The sequence below is a fragment of the Chinchilla lanigera genome, unplaced genomic scaffold (genome assembly GCF_000276665.1).
Source record: "Chinchilla lanigera isolate Chin_1 unplaced genomic scaffold, ChiLan1.0 scaffold00006, whole genome shotgun sequence".
NCBI classification, from domain to species: domain Eukaryota; kingdom Metazoa; phylum Chordata; class Mammalia; order Rodentia; family Chinchillidae; genus Chinchilla; species Chinchilla lanigera.
Genome location: NW_004955407.1, coordinates 12,450,585 through 12,458,380, shown reverse-complemented (window position 1 = coordinate 12,458,380; position 7,796 = coordinate 12,450,585).

Here is a 7,796-nt window from a genome sequence, read left to right as displayed (position 1 = left end):
AGAGGAATTAAGAAGGTCGGGCACTCCCTGGTGGGGGCGCGAACGGGTGGGAGGGGCTGAGGTCAGGGTTAAACGACAGTGAGAGAGAAGATCCTCGTCCTGCCCTCGCCTCCCTTCAACTGTCCAAGGAGTCTCTGGCGGGTTTCCAGGTCTAGAAATCTGACCCTGGGGTTTTCTAGGGAGCTTGTGACAGCATTTCAAAACCGCATGTAAAGCAGTCCCCTCCAAAAACCCAGAAAAGCCTGACCAATGGCCGGAATCGCCCCATATTCATCGATTCCCGGGTCCGCTTGCCCCTTCGGATCCTTCCCCTTCCGAGGAGTGCAGGTTTCTGAGGGTGCAGGGGTGCGCCCTAGGGATATCCCGGCAGGAGCTCTGACCCGAGTGGCGCTCATCTGCCTGTCTGCAGTACAAGGGCCCCGAGAAGAGACCCGTGGGGCCAGGTGTGCGCCCCTCCTCGGATCACCCCACCACATCTCGGGGCCCACAGCCGCCTCCCCAGTGCCGCAGCGCCCGCGGATCTGCAGCCGGGCCGCTGGCGGGGCGGTCTCGCCGATCTCCCGCACTGCCGCCCGTAGGGCTCTGCCCGTCTTTCCTCATTGTGTCAGCAGCCCTGAGGGGCTGAGTCGCACCCGCGCCAAACCCGAGTCCCGCGCAGCGCGGGGGAGGGGGTGGGGGCAGGGAGAGGGAGTGAGAAGGACCCCCGGAAGGGCACAGCGCTCCATCCGTAATGCATAGGCGCCGGGACCTCCTGCAATTTGTTCTCCAGCTAAACGCCGCCAACTGGAGTTTATTGGCACGTCCCACGCGTGTGGTTTTTGTGTGTGAAAGATGGGGTGCGCCTTGCTTATTCATCTCTCTCCTCTCTCTTCCTCCTTCCTTCCCCCCCCTTAAATAAACTCCCCTTTGGCTTAGTTTTAACACCCTCCCCCACATTCTTCTCCACATCAGCAGTGCGTTTCCAAGCAAAAAGCTGCAGGTTGGAAATGCAGGTCTCGAAAGATCCCATGGCCTGCATATCACCAAGAGTTCACCAAAATTCACCTGGTGATGCTTATTTTCGAAATCCCCCTCTCTTGTCCATTCTTGGAGAATGCTTTCAAAGTTTGGAAGCTCCTTAGAGCCTGATGATTTCTGTGCTTCAGTGCCCATCACCAACAACGGTGCGTTCAGAGACACAGAAATTTCGCTGCAAACTTGCCTAGCCCTAACCCAGCAGGCAGGCGGCTGATGCTTGCTAGATGCCAAGAGGCACTTCCCTGCGTGTCCCCAGGAAACTCAAAATGAGGCACGCAGCCTCTCAAACAAGGGTGAAGCCAGCCGCACCGCAAAGACAGAAATCCTGAAACTTCTTTGTTAGGCAGGCGCAGCCCACCCAGAAAGAACACCCTGCAGAACTAGGAAGGAAACAAACATCGCATCCCTGCAGGGAAACTTGTTGAATCCTGACTGAGCAGAAGGCTGCAATTTCCGATTTAGCCTGAAGGTTTTTCATTCTACCCCAAAATACCTTGGTGCATCCCTCACAATTTCTGAACAAACTGCTGAGTCTTTTCCGCACCCATTCTCCACTGCAAAGACCACCGGTGTAAAACCAAGCGAGCCCCCTCTCCCCATTCTAAAGCCGGCTGTCACTTCCTTTGCAATCATTCGCAAGACTTACCCTTGGGCAAGACTGTGTTCAGAAATCTAGCGGCTCGGTGGTGCAGGCGCAGCCCTCCAACTTTGCTATGCACGGAGACCTTCCCGAGTTTAAACCAAGCACAAGCTGTCTGAGACTTTTAAATCTAAGGATGGGGAAATCGGGAGAGTAAAGTCGCGTTCCCCCTTAGTATCAGCCACTGGAAAAATTTCAGTCCTTCTTCAGTAGAGAATTCTTTCAAACCCGTTATCTGTATTACTATTAATGCGCAGAGCAGACGGCATTGCATACAAATAGGTCCAAGTGTGCGCTTCTATTGGTGGCTGCGGAGGCCCCTGGGTCCTACTGCTCCATCTCTAAACTACAAGGCAAAGCTACACCAGCAGCTTTGGAAGTGCGGAGGGGAAAATGGATTTAATTGATTCGTTACCTCTGGTATTGTAATGCCTGCTGCGATGTTTAACCAAGGGGGATAAAATCGTCACATTTAAACTCTTGTCATGTGGTCTATCATTTCATACCCGCTTTTAATTGTCTGCGTGGGGTGGCTTTAATAATACAAAGGATTTTAAAAGAACATTTTCAGAGAAAAAATACAGATACTTTTGGTAGGAAAAAACCTCTTTTTTGGCTATTATGTATTACTCTGGTACTGTACAAATCCAGGAATTATTATATAATTAAATACCTATGCACTTCACTTATGTAAAATGCACCCAATTTTATTTTTGAAAAATACATGATTACTTCAAATATAGTAATTTAAAATAGGTTTAATTGGTAGAGTCCAAAATGAGGGTACTGATTTTGAAACATGAGCTATATTCATCAGATGGTGACAAAAATGTTATCAATAACAATGGCTTGAGCATCATTTTTACTGTGCAAATGAGAAATTTAGAAATATCTGACATGAGAATACTGACATGAAAATATATATCAACATAAATGTATCAGTAATAATGTCAAAACATGTCAAATATTTAATGCTAATTACCACATTTCCTTTGTACAGTTTTTCTCTTACCAAATCTATTAGTAATGCAAATTGGCCTAAGGAGATTTAAAGTGAGGCAGATCTTGATAACTGCCTGAAATACAACATTGTGCAAAAACACTTCCATATATCATCAGTAAAGGTAACTATTTTAAAAATTGGAACATTAATAGCTGAATTTAATAGATATTATTTAAGCTCTTACTCATAGGGTTTTCCTTGAACTGTAATTTTGTGAAGGGAAAAGCAAATCTTCATCTAAATGGAAGTGATTCAGACTTCCAACCAGTCCCATGAAAGGAATTTGGAGACATTAAAACATAGGGAAAGACCATAAATTCATTGTACTTACATGTAAATAGTAATAGTAAATTCAAATTTAATTACAAAATTATTACACTCATAATTTCCAGCTGAAAGCTATTGGAAAGTGATACAGAGAGCAGTCAACAGCCACCAGTCCATGAATTCACCAGCCATGTGTAAACTAAATAAAGGAAAATGAGAAAATATCACAGAATCCAGCTCTTATTCCAAATACATGTGTAGCATTTGAATTTATGTAGTGTGTGCTATGATCCTTTTCATTTCCAGGACTCCTTTCCTTTCCAGCCCCTTCCCTTCCCCCACCAGTAACCCTTGACAACAGAAGTGTTACTTCAAGTCCAGGTTGCCTTTGCTGCCTTCCAGACCTAACTTACAGATTGCAGCCTTTTGGAAACTGGAATTAACTCTTACTTGGCAGAGAGGTGAAAGAAGGGTTTCCTTTAGGGGTTAGAAAATGCAATATTCTTATGTGTACTTTCAAAGTTTTCAGCAAACACAATTTTTTTAAAAATGCATGATCAATTATGAATGAAAATACATGATCATTAGCATTATATTAAATTCCATTTGCTGTATTTCTCACTACAGTTATGATTGAAACAGGCTTTGGGATAAAAGTGTGTTGCAATCACTATATTCCTGGTTACAACATTTCAAATTATTCCAACACTGACAAAAAATATTAAGATACTGCCATGTTTGGTATAAAAGTATAAAGAAATTGGTTATTTGTAAAAGGAAATAAAAGCTATTACTTGGTACAGTAATGAAAGGAAAGGGTAATGACTACACAAAATTAAATGAAGATGACTTTGATTCAATTTTTTAAAAGTATATTACAGGTCTTTCAACTTCCTACTACAAGGCAATCTGAAAAAAAGATAATCATTTGCTTTCCAAGTGTAAGTCCAAAAATTTGTATTGAATGCACATCATTTTAGAACCAAGGTACATACTTTATATAGGCAGAGAGATTTTTTACAAACCTAATGCAATTTACATATGATCTAATTAAATGGGGAAGTTGAAAGACAGACCAATATTATTGTGAAGAAAGGAACATGCATAAACCAAATGTAATCTATTAATGCATTATACTTTGATAAATTTTTTCTACATAATAGTTTGATGCAAACCTTTAACTAAGCTGAATTGAATCTTAAATTCAGGTTAAATTTTCAAAAATTTTACATTTCTTCAGCAAATTCTATCTTAATTATCCTATATAAGATATATTATGAATACAATAATAAATACTTGGAAATATTGCGATATGCTTAATTTACTTCTTGATTGCTGAGACAAAAAATGTTTCAGACAATGACTTTGAATCATAATAGTTGAAATATTTTCTGAATTTGGAGGAATACCCTTGATCTATTTTCTATTATGTGGTGTACTGTTGAACCTCTCATTTTCTTGGCACAGCTTTCAAGGACAATATATGCTATGTTAGAAACTGATTTCCATTATGTCCTTGGATCGTGATGACTATGCCTTATTGTTGCTAATGTGAACATCTATACAATTTGGAAAGCAAAACATATCTGGCATATCACTGCATTCCATTAGTATAATCAGCTTACTTTCTAAATTTAAGCGGGTAAACATGTAATGGCGTGTCATTTGGTAAAATTTAATGAACTCTAATGATCTCCAGCTACTATCCAAGTGATTTTCAAAATTCTAATAATTTTATAGCATAAATAGTTTAAAAAGTCTCCAGGCCATTAAAATTAGTGTATTCACTAGTAAAAGTTGTATAGAGAATATTCATTCATGTTTTACTTTAGATGCAGACAAAAATTAAGAAACACAAATTGTACTTTGAATGTAGAAATACAAAGTTAAGAATGTAATCAAACGGACTTTTAAAAACATCCAAAAATTGGTAGTCATAGCTGATATGTATACTAGTTGATAACTGAGATAGCATGATACGTTAACTAATGGACTAAAATGTCTTCAAAATAATTTAGAAAGTTAAAATGACCACATTTGTACACATGGCTTAAAAACACTTTGAATGAGTTGCTAAATATAGAACATTAAAAATAACCTAAATAAGATGATAAGTTTGAGGAGAAGTATGCACTTTCATAAAGGTGAATTGAGTTTGATGCTACTTGGAAATGATACTTGTAGTACAATGATTTTGGTAAGGTTACCACCATGAATAGGATGGTTATAATATTCAAATTTCTAATACAATTTGCAAGGAAAGAGGCTTAGAGGAGGATACTTTTATACCATATGAAAGAGGATTATAAAGATAGGCTGAAAAGAGGGCGGGGGCATAGGAAGAATCAAGATAGATCATGTATAGGTATGAATTCCCTATAATGAGTGTGATTATTATTATTATTATTAATTATTTTGATACCAGTAATCAAACTCATGACCTCAAGCTTGCAAGGCAAGTTCTTATGCTGCTGAGCTACATCCCTGGCCCAAGTGTGATTATTATGTATACTTAAAATGCACCAATAAACTTAATTAATAAAATAATAGGGCTGGGGATATAGCTCACTGGCATAAGCACCTGCCTGGCAAGCGCAGGGTCCTGAGTTCGATTCCTGGAACCAGAAAAAAAAGTAAAAAAAAGAAAAGCTGAGAAGATAACAGATGACAATAAAAGTGTAAAAGTGAAAATGTGTTGGCAAAAACTTAAAGAACAAACCACAAAACCAAGGAGCAATAGGGTAGACATTTGTTTTAGACATTCAAAATTAGAGAACATATTAATAAGCAAGTAATTTTGTACTCAAATACAGTTTTTTAAGGATATTTGTATCTGCTATTTGAAAAAATCTGGTAACAAAAGTTCCAAATGTATTTGAAAACATAAAGACATTAATCTATATAAAATCCCTATAAAATTTAAAATAAATTTGTATAAAGAAAACAAATATGTTGATATGGATATAGATATATTGGAATATTACATCACTATGAATTCCTGTTATTGAGAATGAAACAAAATTTTCCACATTTGTTATATCAAAACTAACAGACAGTTTCATGTTTTGCCCATCAAAAACCAGTTGCACTATTTGAAAGAAAGCTACACTAACAAAACTAACATATTTAAAAGTTATTCATTCAGTCTCTTCTAAGAATTTCTATAGGACTTGTTTATAATACATAATAAATTAGTGATTATTTTTCCTTCACATCTTATCATTCTAGGTAAATTCAGTCATACAGCAATATTATTTGTATTTGTCCTATAACAATCATGAATTTTATAACTGGAGTCACTTGTTTCTTAAGTGAATATTGTTTTTTAAATTTTATTTTATTTTAAAGGGAAATAAACAAAAACACAAAGTCAAAAACAAAACAACAATAAATAATAACAATGATACAGAATTTCAAAACAAGGATATAGGAAATTATTAATAGTTGTTGTATTACATATTGTTATCTTCAAAGTAGCTGCTCAGATCACCAGACATAGGCATGCAAGATCTACAACAGAAATAATTAGCAGACATTTTTCTTTGAAAGAAAGGGGGAATCAATTTTGAAAAGGAAAAGATTGCAGGATATATATTGTTTCATTAAATAATAGTAAATACAGTTTTTGTTTCCTTTCTGGGAGGTTAATAACAGAAAACTAACTTTAAAATAAGATTCTGCTCTTTTCTTCACTACTCTTAAAGTAACTTTTCCTGCCGTTCATTTTAGTCTGGAATATTGATTGATTGATTAATTGATTATACCTGGAATCAAACTTAGGACCTTGCAGTTGCCAGGGAGGCCTTGTGCCACTGAGCTATATCCTGGGCATGGACCTTCTTGTTTTTTTTTTTCTTTTAAAGAGAATAGTACATGAAAAACAAACAAACAAACAAACAAACAAACAAATAGAACAGTAGCAGCATACCAGTATCACGAACATAAACAAATCTAAGCAAAAACATTCAAAGTGATAGAGGGTCTCAAGACAAGTTAATATAAATCAACTGTGGTTGTTATGTTGCATACCACTATCCTCAACTACATTGCTCAGATTATCAGATGTAACAGTGAAAGATTGCTCAAATCACTAAAGAGATTAAGAAAATAATTCTTCAGTAAAACATTAGAGATATTAGAGAGTTTCACTAGACAAGATGGGAGGAGTTCACCATTGTAATTCCATTGCATATTGTTACCTTCAAATCACTTGCTTAGACCACCAGACACAAGCATGCAAACTCGATCAGAACATAAAATATTGTGAGCATTAACTGTTCACTTCAATACACCATCAGACAACAGCAATCAGTCATCACAGCTATTCATATATATATTTAAGTTTTGCCTTCCTTCGTTCTTTTTTCTTCTTGCCCTCATCCCAGTGATTCCTTCCTTTGAGAAATTTCTATCCCATTCCTATCATCTATTGTACATTTTGAGTTTTACCTAGTATTTCAGTTTCCTACAACAAGGAGACAATATGATGTTTACACATGTGGGTCGGATTTATTTCACTTATGAGTATGTTCTCTAGTTGCATCCATTTAGCTGCACAAGCCTCAAGTTTATCTTTTTTAATAGCTGAGTAACACTCCATTGTATAAAAATATCACAACTTTTTTATCCATTCCTCAGTGGATGGGCATCTGGGGTGTTTCCAAGATATAGCTATAACAAATTTGCTGCTATAAACATGTGTGCACATATATCGCTGTGGTATGATGTTTTTAATTCTTCTGGGAAAATATCCAGAAGAGGAATAGCTGGGTTAAATGGGGCTTCCAATCTTAGTTTTGTGAGGAATCTCCAAATTGATTTCCACAGTGGTTTCACCAATCTACATTCTCACTAGCAGTGGAGTAGGGT